Consider the following 22,550-nt stretch of genomic DNA (forward strand, 5'->3'; position numbering starts at 1 on the left):
AATATGTGTTGTTATTTAATGTGTGTTGCTTCTAAAAAGATATTTAACCAAGATCAGGATAGAAGGAATTAAAACCCAGATTTGCCAAAGTGTTGCATCGGAGGGACATAGAGCAACACAAGCATACTGCTCTCCAGCGGAAAGGGCGTTTTGTGCTGGAAGTGTGCATTTTTCACGGCACAAAGATGCTTACATCAAGAGGGGTGTTATTGGTTGGATCATCGCAAACATCCGTAGGTTTTGACACAAATGCTGATCTACTCAGCTAGCCAGACCAGGTTTTTACTTCAAAATCTAATGCCTACTTGAAGTTGCAAACAAGGGGAAATAGGGAAAATCTTCACATAAAAAATCAACAGATTGCACGTTTGCTGCAGTTCTCAGCACACATCAAACATGTGGGACCTTCCAAGTTTGTTTCAAATTTGTATGAGAAAGTTATGCCTCCAGTACAAATCCTTTGCTAGACAGCACACACTCACTCACCTCTTCCTCATGGTGCAAGGCTGCGTGTTGTGCAAGGCGGGCTTATGTGAGTGCCAGTGCAGGTGATGGCAGCAGCAGAAGGTCAATTTTATTCTGTGTTATATTTTTCTCCATGTCCAAGGTTATGTTTTTCTCGTTGTGTAAGGCAGTGCAGCTAATTTGAATGTTACACTGCGTGAAAAATGAGTGAAAATGTATAAATATGCGCCTAAATTTGTGCATTAAGGTAAAGTTATATGGTGACTATTAGAAAGGGTGTCCCGCAATGTAAAGTCATTGTAACAGCCTGCTTTTTGAGGCACCAAACAATGTTTTTCCACAGTGTAGAGTTTGTAACATGCAGCTCTTGAGATAGTAAACAATGTTTTCTCATGAGTTTAACTGTACTGTGGTAATAACTTTGCATTGTAGTTATTTATTTATTTATTTTTATCTATTTGAGTTTTATATAGCGCAAACTTAACCCGGGGCATCAGAGCGCTTTACATGGATACATCATTTACATGAGGTATAACAAAAGTGGGAAGGATAGAGTAATGCAATCTAGGGCTTTACAAGGATAACATTTTCAGGAAGTATACAATGTTTGAATGTGTGTTTATTAGTACAGTTGCTTTAAATTATGTTATTAAGACACATTTATTTTCACTACCATGGCATAAATATGTTTATCCTATGGCAAGGAAAATGAATGTGGCTCAGTAAATCATGACATTTGGAGCAACTTTACTGATAACTACGTTTGTCAGGCATCTGGTGAATTTGGTCCTGGTGGTGGTAAGGTCATCTGTGAGGGAGAGTGTGAAAAGTTGGCCTGGTATATGCTGTCCACTAATTAAAGTGGGCACCTTGCACCAGTCCAAACAACCTTTATGATGTATGAGGTCAAAGATAACCTTTAGAGAACTATCCTAGTGGTAGCTGTGGAGAGCAGCCTTCAGGCTTAATCTTGAAGGAATTTAAAGCAGCTTGTTTTACCAGATTATCGCCTTTAGTCTTAACTAAATGAAAGGAGAACCACACAGTAGTTATAAAAATATGTATTTATTCATATAACACTCTAGTATCCCCTACACAAGGATACAACACAAAGCACACAATACTTTAGCAAAGAACCAGTTGTAAGTAGCAAAATACACAGAATGCTCCAGGGGTAGAACAGACCATATACTAAAATAGAGATATAAGAACCACGACTGGGGTCATGACAGGGTCTAGAGCACGTAGAATCAATGGGACCCAAAGGAACCACATAAGGTGAGTAGAAAGGGAACCCCACGGAGGACAGGTGCAGTGTGCTAACACGACCGCCGGCTCCGTACAATTCTATGGGGAAGTTGCGATTACAGTTTTAAAGTTTAAGGACCCTTCTCTGTGGACTTCGAGGAAACCCTTTGGAACTTAAGAGGTTGGAGAGCCACCCCACCTGTGGATACTGGAGTACCCGAGTTACCTATCCCAGGGGAGCCGGGTGCATAGGACTGGAGTGGTGTCGGAAAAAGCCGTAGTCTTCAATGGAGGGTTGCAAAGAAGAGCTGCTGCCAGGAAGGAAGAAAGTGTCAGTTGGAATCTGAGAGTGGATTTGTGATGGAAGGAGCCTGCAAGCAAAGGCAACACAGTCTGGGTCACTTCAGGGTGATCAGGGGCTCTGTGAACGAATGTCCACTGATGTTGGGTGCTTCAGGTGCGAAGAAGGGATGCTTGACTCTGCAGCCACGAGGACCAAGAGACGTCGACAAGGACCAAGAGTCAGATGCGAGCTGTCCCACAAAGGATGTCAAGTGCTGAGCAGTTGGTATCCAGCTGGAGCACCAACAAGCCTTGGCAAAAGCAACCCATCGCAGAAAGGTGAAGCAGGTTACGGTGTGGACCAGCCAGGTCCAGGGGACTCACCAAGCAATGGGGAGTCAGGGCACATCTGGAGCAATCTGGATAGCCCAACAAAATTCAAGATGACCCTCAGGATCACCCACAGGCCGAATGACCGGGAGTCGCAAAGAGACCTCAAGCGAGATCACAAAGTACCAGCCCATGGAACACTCGATGTGAGGAGGCCTGAGTTTTTTGGTGGTAATACTGCTCATGGTCAGGACTACATGGAGTCCAATGCACAAGCGCGGGAATTTCCAACACGCATATACACTTGCAAAAGTACATGCTGCGCACGGGTTCAGGTTATGCGGTCCCCACAAGGGATACTAACCTCAAACTCGGTGAGAAGGCAGCTCAACCTCAAGAAACTTTAGAACCCACCTTCTGTGTTGCTGGAGCCTTCAGAGTCTGCAGGAGCTCAGAATCAGCGGACCAGTCACTTGCGTTATGGTGCCTGTGAATGCAGGGGAGTGACTCCTTCACCCCAAGGGAGATTCTTCAGTTGTCCTTAGTGCACCACAGGTCCTGCACGGAGCCTGTATGGAGCAAGGGCACAGACAAAGGTTTAGATGGAGAGGGAGATGAAGTCGGGCCCAGTCGAAGTCCAGAGGGCCCAGACGGTTGATGGTCAGTGGTTTCTTGTTGCAGAATCTTGTCCACGTAAAATCTAATGTCTTACAGCCAGGTAAGCCCTTTTGTACCCACAGGAGAGGGTTGGACAGATTCAGGGGATCCTGCTAGGGGAGGGTCAGGACACAGGTGAGGTTACTCCAATGTCCTTTGTCCAGTTTCATGCCAGAGCAAGAGCCAACGGCTCCCAGACCTGGTTTGAGCTGGACTGTGCGCAAGGACACCAAATATGCCCCAGATGCAGACTTTGAGGCACTTTGGAAGTGCACCCACCCAGCCCAAATACACTTAATCCTGGCAACACCTCCCTTTGACAGGATGCCTATTGTGCTGCCTGCCTCTACTCGAGCTTGGTTCAGAAGCAGGAGGGCAGAACTGTGTCTCTGGTCGGCAGCATGCATTTTGTCCTGACCGGGTTGAGAAAGCTGGCACCGGATAGACCAGTGACCCCATGAAGCTCACTTCAGAAGGGTAGAATCATACCTCCCCCAACGGTTACCAGTGTGGAGGTATGATTCCAAGGTGTTTAATACCAAACACAACATAATTTGTTTCAGCCATTTTCGAGATAGCATTTACCACGAGATTATAATGCACCTCTACCTATATGTCTGGCTGAGTCACAGATAACCCGGGAAAATGGTCTCCGTAGGCTGCAGAGGGGCTCTGCTCATGCAGGGGCACCCTCTACAGTAAATCCCATCACCCTGCCTTCTGGATTGTTAAGCAGTATCAGACTACAGGAGGTAGCCCATAAACCCCAAGGAGACTAGGGCAATACTCAGTAACAAACGACAATGTCTCAAACAAGGGTATTATTTGAAGGTCAAGTATATGTAGCACAATTAGTTGGGACGGATTAAATTCAAAGTGGGAGAAAATCAGGGAGACATTTTCTTGTAAATGTCAAATGTTATTTCAATCGACAAGCATGTTGGACATATTAAACTTCATATGTACAAGCACATGGGGCAGTAGCACTGCAATACATTGAATGACATGTAACCTACAAAACACTGTGCACAAGTGCTCGTGAAGTATAGGGACAGTGCTAGTGACACGTGACGTGTTATATACAGTGATAGTGATGGGCGCAACAAGAGACAAGTGGGATTTTAAGAAATGCTTTACATATACAGGATATCCAGGCAGTTAATGGTACATGCTTTAGCCCATAGGGGGCCTCTGGGGTACCTATGCCCTGGGTACATGGGTACCATATACTAGGGACTTATAAGGGTACCCCAGTATCAAATCTGGAGTGTACCAAAGTACATGGCATAATATTTTAAGTAGAAAGCAGATAGATTGGTGACCTGATTAGAAGGATCCCAGTCAGACTAGCCAAAACAGTGTAACATCAAGTAAAAAGCGGGGGTAACCATAAGACGCAGATCCTACTTTCCTACAAAGAGGATGAGTTGGGTGTCATCTGTCTAAGATATTATGTTTAGACCATGTGCTCTGATGATATTGGCCAGTGGGGTCCTGTTGGCATTTAAGAGAGTAGGGCTGAGGGATGAGCCCTGGGAGACACCACAGACGATATCCTTGAGTTTGGAGGTGAAAGGTGGTAGGCTGACCCTCTGTGTCCTACCATTGAGGAAGGAGGTGATCCATTTGAGTGTGTCCTCTTGGATGCTGATGTGGTGTAGTCTTTCGATCAGTGTGTGGTGGGATAAAGTATAGAAGACTGCTGAGAGGTCGAGGAGGATCAGAGTCACTATTTCTTCTCGGTCGAGGAGGGTTCGGATGTCATCGGTGGCTGCGATCAGGGCGGTCTCTGTGCTGTGACTGCTGCTGAAACCGGACTGGGAGGCATCGAGTAGCTGGTCCTGCTTGAGGTGTTTTGTGAGTTGTGTGTTAATAGTCTTTCCCAGTACCTTGGCCAGTAACAGGAGCAAGGAGATAGGCCTGTAGTTTTTGAGTTCGCTGGGGTCAGCAGTGGGTTTTTTAAGTAGTTGTCTGACTTCGGCGTGTTTCCAGGCATCAGGAAATTTGCGGTGGTGATTGAGGTGATGATCAGGGTGCTGAGTCCCTGCCAGTTCCGCGCATGTGCATGCACATTTCTCGCAAGAAATGTGCGGGCGAATGCGCAGTTCTCTCAAGCAGTACCTCTATGGCGGGGAAGAGGAGGAGGGCAGCCCGGGGACACTGCGGTAAACAGGTAAGTGGTTTTAAGGGACTGTTTTAAAGAAGCTCTTACCGTGAGGAGCTTTGTGGATGGTGGAGGATCTGCCCGCTTTTAGACCGGACCTTGGAGCCTTGGAGCCTGAACCTCGCCGCACCCGCTTCGCGGGTGCCGCAGCGCCAGGATCGAGTGGGGCTTCACGCTTGACCGGGAGGAAGTAGTCCAGGCACTGGGCTAAGGCTGACAGCGGGGCTGCGAGCGTTGCAGGGACTCCATATCCCAGGAGTCCCTGCGTGACCGTGTGACACCTTCCGGTCCGCTCTCACTGTTGTCCCGCCCCCCGCCCTCTGGAGACCTTTTAAACCCCTACTCCCTTGCTTTCTGTGGGACTGTTTTAAAGAAGCTCTTACCGTGAGGAGCTTTGTGGATGGTGGAGGATCTGCTTGCTTTTAGACCGGACCTTGGAGCCTGAACCTCGCCGCACCCGCTTCGCGGGTGCCGCAGCGCCAGGATCGAGTGGGGCTTCACGCTTGACCGGGAGGAAGTAGTCCAGGCACTGGGCTAAGGCTGACAGCGGGGCTGCGAGCGTTGCAGGGACTCCATATCCCAGGAGTCCCTGCGTGACCGTGTGACACCTTCCGGTCCGCTCTCCCTGTTGTCCCGCCCCCCGCCCTCTGGAGACCTTTTAAACCCCTACTCCCTTGCTTTCTGTGGGACTGTTTTAAAGAAGCTCTTACCGTGAGGAGCTTTGTGGATGGTGGAGGATCTGCCCGCTTTTAGACCGGACCTTGGAGCCTGAACCTCGCCGCACCCGCTTCGCGGGTGCCGCAGCGCCAGGATCGAGTGGGGCTTCACGCTTGACCGGGAGGAAGTAGTCCAGGCACTGGGCTAAGGCTGACAGCGGGGCTGCGAGCGTTGCAGGGACTCCATATCCCAGGAGTCCCTGCTTGACCGTGTGACACCTTCCGGTCCGCTCTCCCTGTTGTCCCGCACCCCGCCCACTACGGTACCTATATCCCAGGTCTAACCTCCCGCAGCGCGGGACGCAGCTCGGGGCGAAGACCGGGCAAAGAGCGGGCCGTTTGAGGCCGTTCGAGGACTGAGAGGACTGGACTGGGCCACCCCCTTTGTTTAAATTGTTATCACATGTACAGGTTTTAACTGTATTTTATTCTGATATTTATCATGTGCTCACGGGGGACTCGTAGCAAAACTGCTAAGGGAGGGCTAAAACCTAATGGGACACTCGATGATTTCATTGTCAAAACTAATATGGCCATCGACAATGAAATCTCTAAAATGCAACATAGAGTATCATTGGAGTTAGAGTCAGCGCGAAGACTATCTCAGGATTTAGTATTTTCTAAAAAAACATCTTTAGGCAACATTGCCTCGGCCAAAACTCCTGAACGCCTGTCAGGCCCCCAGCCCTTGATAGTAAAGGCGGATATCCATCATTCCTCACCAACCCCTCCACCGGAGTTATCATCTATTCCTCTGTTGATATCTCCTAAGCCCACCCAGATTTTGTTGTCTAAAACCCAAGGCGCAAACTTAGGTATCCCCAAACAATTTGACATGCTAAAGCAGCCAGCTAGTGTTAATAAAAGGGATGCTGCACATATAAGAAAACGTCTTGCCAGATCAGCTTATGCCCGGAAAAAGGCCAAAATTGCGAGGGCACATTTCTTCAATAATCGTCGTCTCCTGACCTCAAATAGAGCAGGTACTAGTGTTCCGCTGGCCAATACTCGCCTTACTGGTGTGGACATTGGTATCAGTATAGATAGTATAGATTTAGATACAAAAACGGGGGAATCACTCCCAAATCTTGTTGAGGGAGTCCCAGAGGTATTGCTAGGTGAGTCTGGTAAGTTACAGGGGGGTGATGAAGATTTTCTCAAAATTGTATGGGACACATTGAAGAGGCTTTTATCCCCCCTGGAACTTCGACTCTCACGCATTGAAAATAATCTATTAGAAATGGATAAGACAATTGCCACTCTAGCTAGTCTTAGCCTAAAGCAGATGGAGGCAAATACCCTACAGGGTGTTGAGAGCATCCCACAGGCTCCAGCTGTACTTACATCGGCCCGCCCCCGCCTAATCCTAAACCTATACCCAAACCTCGCACTAAGGATTGTAACCCTTTAGTCATTAAGCCCCTATCTATTGTCCCAATCCCCTGCCCTCCACAAGTTAAAGCACCCATAAAAATGGGTTCTCAGGTTATTGTCCAACAACCAAATAAGAGTGGGAACCCACGTACATACTCCCAGGGATCTAGAAATGGAAACAGACATAACTTTCGTGGGGGCTATATTGACTTACCACCAGATGCCAGGCCTTATGTTGTAGTGTTGGCAGGTGTGCCTGTTTTGGAGCCACAGTCTCAAGAGGATCATTGGTCACTAAAGAACAAGATTATTTATTGGCTTAATGCAAATAGACAACTACCGAACCACCTTAGAAGTAACATCTTAATGGTCCGCAGGGTACCTTGGGTAGGCCCTTCATCTAAGTCTATCCCGGGTGATTGCATTGTTGTTTCCTTTGCAGATCCAAGGACAGCTCACCATCTGTGCTCATGGGATGTACGTGGCGATAACTCTGGTATTATTGTCAAACCACTTACCTTCTTTTACCTCCCACGACCACACACAAACTCAGGAGGGAACTGGTCCACAGTCCATAATACTACGCGGGGTGGACGAAGGGAAGGTTGGCAGGGTCAAAATGGCTGGTGGGAAGGGGTTCCCACTTCGAATAGGTTTGGTTGTCTGGATGAGGTCGATTGACTCTGGAGGGCTAATGTTCCAGCTTATAATCCTGAATCCATCCCTATCCCTGTGTTTTCTGCCTCTACCCCTCTAGAAGTTTGTGTAGAAAATGTTGCTCCCATTGAAGGAGCACGTCCTGTTCCAAGTCCTGCAATTAGGCTCACCGTCTCTAATCCACTTGAGACATATGTTGTTAGTGATACACCCTTAGAAGGCCCACAATCTGTCCCAAAACCTGTAATTGGCTTCATTGAGACCAGGGTTGAAGATGCAGGCTTATCAGAGGTAACACCTTTTAGAGACTTAGTGAATTCGCCCAAGGTGGTTTCCTGTGACACAGCTGGGCTAAGGGAATGTATATTACCGCCCCCTGTTGCGCCAGTACTAACGATCCCCCTAGCAACTCCCTTATCGGAAACATTTAACATACTGCCCTGGAATGTTGCAGGGGTCAGGGGAAGCATGAATTCAGAAGACTGGTTGGAGTTTGTGGACAAATTTGATATCATCCTGCTACAGGAAACTTGGGCACCCGAACCAGTTCATAGAGTAGGTTTCGTAAATTTTTTCAAACCAGCTATAAGGGGTGGTAAAGGGCGAGCCTCAGGGGGTCTGCTGACTTGGGTGAAGCAGTCATCCGGATACCACCCATCTGAGATTCCTGTAGACAATCCGGACCTCCTGGTAATCAAACTGACCAAAGATGGCCATCGGGACCTGATTGTTATTAATGTATATGCACGAGGGCTCCCAGGGGGTCGCTGCCCTGTTGTGTTGGATGTATTGGACCACCTTCTCGTAGGACAGGCCAGAGATGACCTTATCCTCCTGGCAGGTGATTTAAACTGCACTTTTGAGCCGCTATATGTAGCCGGAGACAGCTGGGGCTCTGCAGAAGATGCAGCTTGGAACATCCCTGACTTGTTGCTAAATAAAACTGTTAAAGCTACTGAGGCCGCGTTGAACTGGATGGCTCTGTGTCTTACCCAGGGGCTAAGGGCAATAAATGGTCGGTCAAGATCGGATTTGGGTGCAAATTACACCTTTGACAACGGATTAAGGAAAAGCCGGATTGACTACTTTTTGTTAAAGCTGGAATACTGGCCATTGCTGGTAGACATGGAAGTGGTACCTCGCCCGGAAAGCGACCATAACCCTCTGGCACTTAATTTAAGGTTACCAGGTTTGAAGAGACTAAAAGAACCTGTCACCCCCTGGACAGGGGACGTTCTCCTGACCAATGATCGCAGGAGGTTAAAATGGTCCAGGCTAGCGGGGGATGAGATCTTCCAGGAGAGCGTTGAGATCGTGGTCTCTAACATGTTTAACGAAATCACACGCGAGGAATTACAGGGGGGGGCTCTGTAAACATTGTTATTGACCTTCATGAGCGCTGTTTTAATGAGCTCAAACTCCTTCTCTCTCTACCAGGTCAGAAGGGTACTGTTAAACAGAATGCAACCCGTCAGAAATGGTATAACAAAAAGTGCAGGGAGGCCCACAGACATCTTGTTAATGTGGTTAAGTCCCGGAACATGAGTGCGGTTAAGGCAGCAAGGGTGCGATATAAGAAAGCTCAGTGGGAAGCCAAACGGGAGTGGGAGGATATGTATTGGTCCGATCTTCTGGACGCCTCCACCTCAAACAACCAGCTCAAGTTCTGGAATTTAGTGAAATGGGGCAAGGACCCTGACTCACGTACCCCTACAAACCATGTATCTCCCGAAGTTTGGGTGACCCATTATTCGGCTCAATTTAGTGCTGAAACATCTGAACCCCCCTTTAAATTGGACGAGGTACCTCTGCCATCCATCCGAGGGGAGAAACTTACCTTCTCGGAAACTGAGGTAGAGCTAGCACTTGGCCTGACCCAGCGGGGAAAAGCACCAAGGATGGACTTAATCCCTGTTGACCTGTTTAAAGCCAACCCCGCTCTTTGGGTGCCCTACATAACAAAGATCGCTAATGCAATAGCTAAAGGGGCAAGAATCCCTAGGTCGTGGAAGGGTGCGGAGATACTCCCAATCCACAAAAAAGGCGATAGGTCTAATCCGGGCAACTACCGCCCGATTAGCCTTATCGACTCCCTCCAAAAAATTATTGCACGCATGGTTATGAGTAGAGTTCAAGGCTGGATTGAACAAGAGGATATTTTATCTCCCATGCAAGCAGGCTTCAGATCTGGAACGAGCACCATCGATCAGGTGTTCAGATTTTGTCTGATCTACTGGAAGGTGGTTCTGCTCGGCGGTGGTACCATCTTTGCCGCATTTATTGATCTGAAGTCTGCTTTCGATCTTGTGCCGAGGGATAAATTGTGGTGCGTCCTGAGGGACTTAGGTCTACCTAGGGAACTACGTGATCTGATAGTTAAAATGCACGAGGACAATTACGCAAGGGTGAGGTGGGGAAGTCAGGGACAAGTGTCAAAATCCTTCCCCGTGACCCGTGGTGTTCGTCAGGGTTGTGTCCTGGCCCCAACACTCTTCCTGCTATTCATTGATCAAGTGGTCAAATTCTTTGCAAACACCCCCACTGACGCCCCTTTGTTGGCAGGGACAAGGTTTCCAATGCTTATCTTTGCTGACGACACCCTACTCCTCTCAAAAACACGCAGTGGTCTGCAGCGGGCGCTGGACCGCTTTGAGGAGTTCTGTGCCATCAACGACCTCAAGGTAAACGTTGGTAAAACCAAGTTCATGGTTCTCAATAGGAGGCACCTTGTCCGGAGCTCCGTAAGTTTGAGTGGAGTCAACTTGGAACAGGTTGAAACCATGACGTACTTGGGGGTCACTTTGGACCGTCGCTTGGGATGGAAAGATCAGGTTGGTGCCCAACAGCTTAAACTTGCCCGACTCACTGGTTGCCTTCTGAGTGAGCAAAGGAGATCAATTACTAAACGGGTTACCCCAGCGCTAAAAATCTATGACACCAAGATCAACACCGCAATTTTATATGGTGCTGATCTCTGGGGATACACTGACCTCTCCAGCCTATTCAGAACTCAGTGTAAGTTCTTAAGGAGCTTGATTGGGCTACCCCAATCATCACCTTCTATACCCCTATGTTTGGATATGGGATGCAACCCAATCAATGAGATGGCACGATTTAGACTGGTGGCCTTTTGGAGGCGTATATGGACATCCCCCGACCTTACCCTTTTTGCTAAGGAATTGACAGAAGTTAGGTCAATTGGGGGATCAGGGAGAATCCCTTGGTTAAAAAGTGTAAAAACCATTCTGATTGAAATGGGATTAGAACATCTGTGGACATCTCCAAGCACCAACGCTTTTCCTTCCAAACAGGACTTCAAGGCATTGTACTGGGCCTCGGTCCGTTCATTGTTAATAACGGCCTCCAGCTCTGTTGGTCTTACGGGAAGGTTTCTGACCATTAAGTTGGATCCCTCCTGTGAGACCTACTGGGATATCATCACCAAACCGCTGGACAAGAAACTTTACCATCAGTTTCGGGTAGGATCACTGCCATTGAATTCCTTCACAAAAAAATGGGTTAATGGAGTAACTGAATTTTGCAGTTGGTGCACAAGCCATAAAGAAACTGAGGGTCATTTCCTGTTTGCCTGCCCGATCTACTCTGTGCCTCGAACAAAATGGTTAAAACCTTTGTTCCAGCACCTCCCTTTTAGAAGGTCTTCGGAGGCTATTCAGGTTTTAAAAACCAATACCTCAGAGACGATTGTGGTGAGTATAGCCAAATTCCTAGGGTGGGCCTGGGCTATCAGGGCAAGAAGCAGACAAAACCTTCATTAGGGCCTCTTAATCCTCTCATAAAGGCTTGCCCATACCTCTTCTAACTAAATTCAGGAAAACATGTGTATATAGTATGAGGTATGTTTCTTGTATACTTTTGTTTGTTTTATAACTTTTAACATGCTATGTTCAGGTTAGTCCTTGTATTTCCGTATGTTTAATAACTTTTTATGATAATGGTGTTGCTATTTTTAAAAGGAAAAATGTTATTATAATGAAATGTGTTTTAAATATTGTCTTTTATGATTTTGATATCGAAATAAAGACTTTAAAACCTGAACCTGAACCTGAACCTGGTTTTTACTTTTTTAAAATTGTTTGTAACTTATATCTTAATAGGAGGTGGAGGCTGGTGGTGGGCCAACTCTGCGGAGATTCGCCTACTCCACGTTTTCCACAGAACGCGGAGTAGGCAAATCTCCGCACGCTCCGCGGACGGAGAGGAGTTGTCCGCCCAGGGTTAGCCTATGCACACCCTGATAGGGTAGTACCACCAGATTGGAGTTATAGTTATCGCAAATAACTATAGCTCGTGTCCTAAGGTAACTGTAACTCGTGCCTCCACCATACACAGTTTTCTCATTAAATAATTTTATTGCAGATGTTGCAGTGATATTATCAATTGTGTCATAGAAGGTGTCATGAGTAATGTAATATGTGGGGTAATTAGCAGTGCATGGCAAGGGCGTGAGTTATAGTTACCATAGGACATGAGTTATAGTTACTGTTATAGTTGGCCATGTGCGGCGGGGGTTGGCAGCAAGGCCGGGCCGCAGCCAACACCTTGCATGCAGCAAACCCCACAATGCGCATGGCTTTCAGACCCAATACCCCGGGGTCAAATAGAAAAAAAAGGGGAGGAACCACACTGCCCGCTGTCCTTGGGCCATATTAGGCCCCAGGGACCTCAACCCCTGGCGCAGAGTATTTAGTAAAGGGAGGGGAGCACACTGCCCCCCTCCCTCAGCCTTATCAGGCCTTGGGGACCCCATCCTCCACAGCCGTTTTTATTGCAAAGGGGAGGAGGGCCGCATGGCCCAGGCCGCAAGCCTCTTAGGCCTTGAGGGACCCCATCTGCGAGGGTCACATCAATTTTAAAGGGAAGAGAGGCCACACGGTCTCCCTCCCTAAGTCTATTACGGCTCTGGGAACCCCATCCGACAGGGCCCACATTATGCTGTGCGAGCCGGCATTGCTTCTGCTCGTAAGGAGCAGCTATTTATGCTGCTCCCTCCAGACGGGAGCAATCTGTTGATCTGTTTCCTTGCCTGCTTCAGTGCGGGCAGGGGAAAATATCTCAAGTCTGCTCCCAACTGGTGGGGGCATTTATAAAGCTACCATTTAGCAGCAGATCAAAAAATGTTTGTGCCAGGTGGAAGCAAACACACTTATCCCTGCCTGCACCAGTGCAGGCAGGGAAACAACTGTATCCCAGGTGTAAGCTTCTGAGGACACTGTATATGAGCTGGCATAAGTAGATGGGGTCCCCGGGGTCGTTAACGGCTCAGGGAGAGGGGCCGCGCTCCTGGGAGATGGGGTCCCTGGGGCCTTTTAAGGCTCGGGTGGGGCTGATTGGCCCTCCCGCCCCATAAAACATACTTTGTCACCCAGGGGATGGGTCCCTGGGCCTGAATATGACTCGAGGAGGGGGGCGCACGCCCCTCCCCATAATAATCAAATTGGGCCCCTGGGTAAGGGGTCCCTGGAGCCGAACATGGCTCCGAAATGAGGGTTGCGTGCCCCCCTCTCCTTAAAAAATACTTTGGGTTCTGGGAGATGGAGTCCCCAGGGCCAAAAACAGCTTGAGGAAAGGTGCTGAGCATCCCCTCTCCTTAAAAAAATTCTTCGTGCCCAGGGGAGGGGGTCTCTGATCTCAGGGAGGTGTGTCCAGTCCCCTCCAAAACAACATGCTTCGTCTCTGGTCCACTCTGGGTGGGGGGGGGTTTAAAGTGAAGAGTCAGAGCCCACATTTCTTTTTTTAATAAAAATGTTTGCCACAGATTCGTGGATCATCTGTGAAAAAAAAGTTCCTTCGGGGACCTCACCACCCTGTCTAGGGGATCTGGGTATCCCTACCCTGCTCCCTGATGTCTTTTTGTTAGTTTATTTTTTTAGGAATCTGGGCTGATTCTTGAGTCCTATGATGGCTGCCACCACTTCCTGGTTGAGGTATTGGCAGCCAATCTGATCTCAGATTGAGATCTGTTGGCTCTACGGATCCTCAACTGCATGATATATACAATTGTTTTAACCTTAATTCCTCCAAAACTACTGAAAGATTTACACTAAAACACCAAAAGCTCTCTTTCTGGGCCAAGATTTAGATTTTTGCCAAATTTGGTGTACATCCGTTCAGCAGTTTGGGCTGTAGCTGTATGTAAAGCTCCTATGGGAAAATGAATGGGGAAAACATGTTTTGAAACCTCCCCTTTTTCTCCGCCCCCACTTGACGGATCACTGCGAAACCTTCCATGCACAAACTAGTAAAAAAAAAAACTTTTTTAGAAAGTATTTTGGAGATACGTCAGGCGGGGTCAAAGTTATTAGCAACACAAAAAATGCATTTCCTGTGATAACACGATTCTAACTACCCATTTGTGATTGGCGACTGCCAATGGGTTATAGATAGATAGATAGTGAGAACCAAATCATTTATTTGCATATTTTCAAGCTCACTTTTTCAGGCTCAGAATGAAATGTTCCTGGGATTGCAGCACAACTTAAAAGGGAGATTTCCTTATCTTCAAATAGTGTCTACTGATTTGCTGCATCTCATATCCCTCTCAATGAGTCATAGTTTGATGTTTTCGGCTACAGTCATGCAGTTCACGGGATCAAAGAATAGTCAATTTCACTGAGATGTTCAAATTCATGTGTCTTAATATCAAATTTGGACATGAAACTGTATTTTTATCAGCATCTGTTTGATCCCCATGCACATGCCACAGTAAAACTACTGAATGCCAAATCCTCCCATTGAATAAACCTGCGAGGTTTGCACTGGGTTATAAGAAGTCCTGCCGAAATGTAAAATACTCTGCAGTAATTAGCGGAGGGGGCTGACACACATGACATAACTTTTGATTCAGGCATGATACTCCCTACATTTTCTACAAACGTGGCTTTTGTTTTGTTTTTGTCTTGCTTAAAACTTCCTCCAATTGCTAATCCATTTAAAAAAGCCTCTTAAGTGGTACAAAATGTTGCCATATAGGCCTCTCTCTCAGGAAGCAGACAGATAGGAAACTTTGAGTAATAGTGGGGTTCTACCATTCAGTTTACAGAATCTTTTTCATATTTGGGCATTGTTTTTAATCAATCAGGGCATTGGCAAGGGGCTATTAAATCAAGGCGACTCCATTTCATGAAAACTAAAATGGCTCTACTGAGTTTTGCCAGCCAGTGTGGCTTTAAACACCTAAAGGAGATTATGACAATTTATAATGTAAAGTGTAGCTCCTCTGTCATTTATGAGGCCGAGCTATGGGGTCATGGAAAGATTGATGTATTACAGCTTGAAGAAAACGCCTTTCTCCGGTCTTTCCTCACACTCCCGAGAAGTAACCCAACATTTGTGTGTCACTCTGAATTAGGTGCCCCCTACCTAGCAGACTTGATTAGGATCCAACCAGTGCTTTTATGGCACACAATATGGTCATCCGAACACACTACTTTAAATCGAGCCATAATTGCCAACTGCCAAAAATCCCCTAAGGTTTTTAAAATTCAGTGGCTCAAGTACGTGTACAATTTTTTGGTAAACCTCGGCCATCCTGAATATTTTACCCTCCCCGAGACCTTGGCGAACGTGCAGAGGAAAGCCTTGCATTTGAAATGTTTCTCTTGTTTGGAATAAATCAGATTAGCATCTGAAATCTGTAAAACAACTATACTGAGGAACCAATTAATCTTGACCAGTGTTTACATGCAACCATACCTAGCTAATGTCTATAATCCTCGCCACAGGTTTGTGCTTACCCGTTTTCGGCTGGATATTTTCCATCACTCAATTAGCTTCCCTAATGGTAACAATTGGTCAGCTGACCTGGGGAATTGTACGTGTGATTATATCTCATATCAGATCAGCATGCACACCGTACTTTTCTGCAAACACTTCTCATTGTTGAGACAGAAACTCATAAAACTCTTGTTATTACAGTTGGGTTTCAGATACTGTCGCCCGCGTATATCTATTTGCAAACGCTATCAGACATCTTTACTTGTTTTTTAATGTCGTGTTTCTTGTTGGCTGTCATCCACTATAGGAAGCAGCTGTAAATAGTAATCATATGACCGTGTCGTGATGACAGTCCTTTTTTAATACTCTGAGCTTGCTTACTTTTTATGAGGAAGAATTTTGTATCTTGTTTTAAATTGTATTTGGTCATTTTTAGTTACTAATGTATTGTGTAGCTTTTATGATTCACTTTGTGACTTCGAATAAAGCTTACTTTGATTGACTGGGTAATAGTGTGGATGTAGTTAAGTCTCGATCAGGGGGTGAGATTAAAACATTACTAAAATGTGTGTGTCAAGCAAACGTGGGCTCTCCCTCTTTGAGTGGGCCCTTTGGTGTGAAAGACTTAGAGTCTGGTAACAGCTGATGTAGAGGGGCAGGTGCAGCTTCCCTGAAGGGCAAGTATCAGATATTAATTGCTGCTGTAGGGCAATCATTTCAGTTACTGTGCAGCTCTCTTGATACTTACAACTGTGGCAGAGCAGTAGGTTCAGTCTCCATATCGATCTACTATTGGATATCAATAGTTGATGCAGATGAGTAGGAGGGGCTTCACTTCCCTAGGGCCCACCTTGTCTGTTTAGGTTTGCATACAGTCTGTTTTTACAGGTTATGTTCATACACACGCTGGGCCTCGCACAAAGCTGAGCCAACATACAGACTGCTCAGGCTTCCCACAGAAATCTTGGGCCAGTTTTCAAGGAAGGTTTCCATGGTAACCAGACTGGGGCAGTGTTTACATTGATATATGAGAGTCGCAGATTAAAAATGAGTCTTTAAGAAATCCCCTTTGCTTCAATGAGGGAAGTAAACGCCCACACTGTTTGGAGTGCCATTCCTCAGGGTACACAGATCTCAGAGGCTCGAAAATTACTTATAAAGGGACTTTAGGCACCAGATTAAGACAATAAAATGTACACCATTACCCCAGATTTTAACCCCTTCACTGCGGGGCTGTTTCCCCCCCGCTGTGCTGGGGTGTGGGGGGGGGGGGGGGGGGCGCGCACTGCGCCTCGGTGCTCATGACGAGGTCAGCTCGTCATGAGCCACGGCGCTCCGGTACTCATGACCACGCCCGTTCCAATAGAACGCTCAGCACAGCAGGGGAATCAGCCCAGCGTGCGAGCGTTCCATTTAACGAGCGCGGTCATGACGAGCTCAGCTCATCATGAGCACCGGAGCGCCGTGGCTCATGACGAGCTGACCTCGTCATGAGCGCAGGAGGGGTTAAAGAAACACACACAACCTTAGTAGGGCCGCTGACAGTCCTGGGCCCCAGTGGCACTGCACTTGCTCTACTAAAGATAAATACGCCATTTAGGCTCATGCTTCTGGAAACAGGGCTGACCCTTGAAGTAGAGAGCTCTGACAGGTTCAGGCCTCCGAAAGTGGAGTGATCCCTCATGTTATACATATATCATAAGATCAGGCCCCAGAAGTACAACGCAAGGCTATGTCTCTGGTTGTACAGATTCCACAGGATCACAGATCCCACTGGCTCAGGCCTTAGACAGGAAGGATACCCCTAAGAATACTTAGATCTCACATGCTCAGAAGACAGCAGGACTGTCCCTCATGGTACAGATCTTAGAGGCTTATACGTCAGACAACATGACTATCCTTTGGTGAATACAGCAGTGCTTGTGCACAACATTCCATTACTGAATTTTAACTCTGCAGTATCCAGAAAACCTCATTACCCATTACCCATGTGCAACGATGGCTTCATTGTTTATCGCCTCACATCACTTTGAAGTAGCCAGAAAAAGGAGGGAGGGCTTTGAAGTAGCCAGAAAAAGGAGGGAGGGTCTGACCAGCAGCCTGTGGATATGGTCTGGGGCGGCCTTAGGCATGTGCAAGCTGTGCACCCGCACAGGGCCACCAAACCCCAGGGGCCGCCACACCAATATATATCCTTAATATAATAATCCTCTGAGGATGGATATATATTTGCGTGGCGGGCCCTGGCAGGGATTTGGCGGCCTCCAGCTCTGTTCCACTTCCAAACACCCTGACCCCGCCGTCTTCACTGGTCTCCGTGCTCCGCCCCACCCGGACCCCCTCTTCCGTGGCCCCCCTACCTACGCTCCCTGCCCAGGGCCGCCATGAGCCTAGAGCCGTTCTTGATATGGTGGGGTCGCAGTGGAGCACCATGCACTCCCAGTGTGCCTTACTTTTCTCTGGAACTTATTTGTTGCAGGCCGAGAAGGTGGACTGCAGCTCCTGACCTTGAGAAAGTGTCATATTCGTGATGCATGGCACCGGGACTCTGAATAAAGTGGGTCTCCCTGCACTCTACAAGATGGCGGCCGCAGGGAGAGACAACTAAAGCCCCACCCTGCATGGGACTCACATCAGCACTGCATACACTGAATACCATGGCGCCAGCCGACACTGCCACCATCCTGACCTGACACAGTGTAAATCGGTGGTGTGGTGGACTCTGCTTCCTTTTTGTAAGCAGTGGATGAAAGGCCGACTGTGGCGCCTGTGTGCTGCCAGCAGGGATCTCATAAGAGTTGGGCTTGCTAGCGACATGTAGTCCCGGAGCAAGTTTAGGTGGTGGATGCCCACCCAGGGACCTGTGTGAATCTTCTAGATGCTGGGACCCCGTGTCCCTGCTCTGATGGCTCTCCTGGTAAGCTGCTGAAGGGATTCCTGCGCTGCGCACCTGGTGGTGAAGCTCTGCTGTGGCCTGCATGTAGGACAGTTCTCTTTCTTTTACTGAGACATCCTTGGTGACTTTCTATAACTGCCCATGGCTCAGCTACATATCACTTGAAATGCAGCTCTGTCTTCATTCTGATCCTTTGTGACAACCTCTCTCTCTTCACATTCTAGTCCTCCATGATTCAAAGTTGAACCCATGGGCTGTGGGTAACTAGCATATCCATGCAGTCCATAAAAGCAAAACAGACATGATGCCTCTGGACATTTACCTGCTTAGAACAGCGCATCGCCAGATGATTGACAGGATCTCAACAGTGGTGACTGCAGTAGCTATGCTACAACCTCGAGTGAAGGACCTACATCGAAAGGTGGAGGGCCTCGTTGAGAGAGTTTGATTCCTGGATTACAGGGCTGAAGATCCAGCGATTAGGATACGTTTGAGGCTGGCGTTCAGGAGCCCACTGAGGAACTAGTTTGGACTTTTATTCTGGAAAAGAAGTGGTCCTCAAGGGTCTGTCACCTTTCTTTGAAGTGGCATGTGCACAAGCTACCAGTGCCTCCTCCACCCCCACCAGTGGCACTGCCTTGTCTGAGATTACTCAATTAGAGACTGAAAATATTTCCTGCAATGTGCTAGAAATAGTGTCCCTCTCATATTTGAAAATGCTAGTGTATTCATATCCCCAGGCTATACCCAGGCAGTGCTGCACAATCACACTTCGATCCTGCAGGTGAAAAAATATCTATGTGACCTGAGTATCAAATATATGCTTCTGTTTCCCACTAAGTCAATATAATTGTGAATGGGATGATGCATCACTTTACAGAACCCAAAGATAGTTTGGGACCTCGGGGGCATACCGTGACACTAGCAGAGGGGATAAGACTGTGAATAGATAGCTCTGATCCCAGTGAAATTGACATGCATGAGCTGAAGTCAAGAACATATGGGGGCTCTGGCTGCGGCACATGAAATAAGACTTGACGTGCCCACAAGGGCTTGCAGCAAATAAGGGACTTCTTCGTTTGGCTCTTGAGTAGAGTCAATTAATCCTCTTGAAGATGGTGGTCCTCACTCCTTGGTTTCACCTAAAATTGCTGATGTGATTGTTGGGACAGAAAAGTGCCCCGCATGGTGATGGGCATCTGCCTGCACTGAGTGCCTCAATTGTAATGATGTCTAGACACATGATGCTGATTTTGTTGTCACTGGTGAATACGGTTCATGCATGTGCTGCATTACATCGGCCTTTCTCATGGATTGCAATCTTTTTGGACTGGGAGGTGCACCCAAAGCACTACTCTCATAGAGGTGAAAGCCTACTTCCGTTGCCAAGAGTTAAGCAGCATGAGCGCGGTGGTGGCAGCATACTGTGTAGTGATCAGTAGGAGTGAACAAGCCTTTTTACCTGCGTCCCTGGAGTGAAGCCTATAGACTCACTCATATAAAGTCCAGCTGCTGTATGCTTAACTTACCCTTGGCCTATACAGAGTTGGTGTGTAGTGCTGCGCAGTCCATGTGTGTTATATACATGTGCTGGGTGTACGTGTGCCTGTAAATGGTATAATACATGGTAGATATAGTACTGTGCAGTGCATGTCTTTTATTCTTGTATTGCTGGCTTCTCAGCTATTCTAATATCTGGGTGCTCTGTTTGTAATTGGGGCTTTTAATTGTATGTGGTACACGGAATATCTGCGTTCTGTTTACTTGAGGTTTTTAACAGTTTTTTCACATTGTGAGATGAGAGGTTGGTGAGTATGTTAGAACTCACATTCTTCCTCTAGTTTCATCTTCTTTCTGGTTGAAGAAGGGGAGCATTTTTTCTGGCCAGTCGGAAATTTTATTTTGGACACTTTCTGCCATGTGCCCAACTGGCTTTAAAAACTGAATGATGCAGTGATGTGCCATTGCCATGCCAAAGGCAAGTCTGGACTGTGCCTTGCGCCCGAACCCCTGCCCGATTGTCGGTTGTGAGGCATTCCAGGGACCAGCTTCTCCTACTTTACAATCGAGGTAGGCATGTGGCATGTAATCAATTTTGGTTTACGGCAACTTTTCTTGCACACATTGCCATTTCAAGGGCCAAATGATGCTTGAGCAGGCAGCTGATAATAGTAATAGCAAGGAATTTTACCCTGCCTCTCTGCATGACAATGTCACTTTAGCACTAAACTGTGTACTGATTAATGCATGGTCTGCTCTAAACAGGGCCACTGGAATTATGCGGCAGGAGAGGGCCACATTATGCGGCAGGGTTAAGTAAATTATGCAGCAAGAAAAGGCAAGTTATGTGGCATAAAGCGGCACATTTTGGAATAGTATTACTTCTTTATTTCAGATTTTTTAACCTTGGTGACACTCCCTGGGCCAGGGTTCTCCAGCGAGTACCTCAGGAGCTACTTGTGGCTCTCTAGCTACCTGTGAGTAGGTCTCCTAAGTGTAGCCCACCCTAGTAAATAAAAAGCTTTCACTTGGTTTTATAAGATATGTTTCCAAATTTGAAACGATATATTTAACATACGATGTGCTATTTTCCGAACTGATTAGCTAATGTTTGCAGAAAAAAATAATTAAGACTGATGTTAATTCATGCAGTGTTGGCAAGTCTTATTACTGGTTTGTTTTCTTTGGGGCCAGTGGCATAAATGACTGCTATGACATGTAGAAGCAATACAATTACAATTGATAAACCTTTTTTTAACATTAGTGCTGGTGACTTTGACTGTTGTGATGAGGTGATCATTGCTAGAAAATCTGCAACAGTCAACTGTCACTAATGGAATCTTGTCAAAACACTGATAATTTGTTTTAGTAGCTCAAGATAAATCTTATTGAAAATAAGTAGCTATTACTATAGAAAATGTTAGAGACACCTGCTCTAGGCATCGGTTGCACCTCATTAGTACCAGTTTATCATCCAAATATAGCAATAAGAAATAGAAAGGTGTGTAGTCCAGCTTTGAAAAGTGAGCCGCCTGCAACTGAGAGGGATCCCCATGGCCCCTTGGTAACCGGACGCAGTTGACCACTTCACAAGGCGACCAAGGAGATCCCGAACGCGGCTCGTCTTTAATTTCCACAGCGCTGCTGTGGCGGTTCAATTACATGTGAGTCTGCTTCCTCGTACCACTACCTACTTGTGGACTACCTACCTTCCGCTCCTTATTTTGGTCCGGTTCCTTGTCAGGCTCCCGCCTAATTGTACCTTGATGCCAGTAACAACGCGTACTGCTGCAACTGCACCTCCATTGCCCACAACTCCGGTTTGATCAGTTACACCGGTTTGGCGCAAGAGATCTTTTATTACAGGCATATGTTCACAGGCATGTCATTTCAAATGTCCTGATGATGATCCTAATATGTTCCTTATGTCTTATGTATCGAAACGCCGTTGACTTTATATACACCTTTTACACTTTTGTAATTTAGTATTCATGTGTAATGGTGTTTTATATGAATTGTTTGCTACATTGCTAATGTTTGCCTCACAAACAATTCTTTTTGCCTGAGCCTTTTTGTTGATTGTATTTGTATGCCTTTTTAGTCCACGTTGGATGCAGGTTTGTGTCCCACAAGAAATTTTCCTTTCTGTAATTCGTATACATAGTATCACATTGAACATTAAACAACTCTCCGGCTGGATAGTTTTAAGGAATATAGCACTGACCAGGTGTATATTCATTTTTCTGCCATATCCTATTTTGTATAAGGGACTATTGTTCCTTGCAATATTCCACTTCGCTGCAACACGTGTCATCGCATTTTTAGAAGCTTTTGAACACTTTGAGCTAGAAACAAATTTTTTTTTTGTTAAAATCTGTAGATTATGCGGCAGATGTTGGATTATGTGGCAAATGCGGCAAATCTATAATTATGCAAACATCACCATGGCTGTACAATCACATATTTCCAGTGGCCCTGGTTATAAACATAAAATGAATTGTATCATCACCTAGATTCACACATC

The 22,550-nt window shown here is 46.7% G+C and overlaps 1 protein-coding gene across 1 annotated transcript in view; it reads right to left on the reverse strand.

Moving 5' to 3' along the window:
* STX1B (syntaxin 1B) overlaps positions 1–22,550 on the reverse strand; it is a 395,893-nt gene that overhangs the window by 273,901 nt on the left and 99,442 nt on the right. The window lies entirely within an intron of this gene.

The sequence above is a fragment of the Lissotriton helveticus genome, chromosome 7, assembly GCF_964261635.1.
Source record: "Lissotriton helveticus chromosome 7, aLisHel1.1, whole genome shotgun sequence".
Lineage (NCBI taxonomy): Eukaryota > Metazoa > Chordata > Amphibia > Caudata > Salamandridae > Lissotriton > Lissotriton helveticus.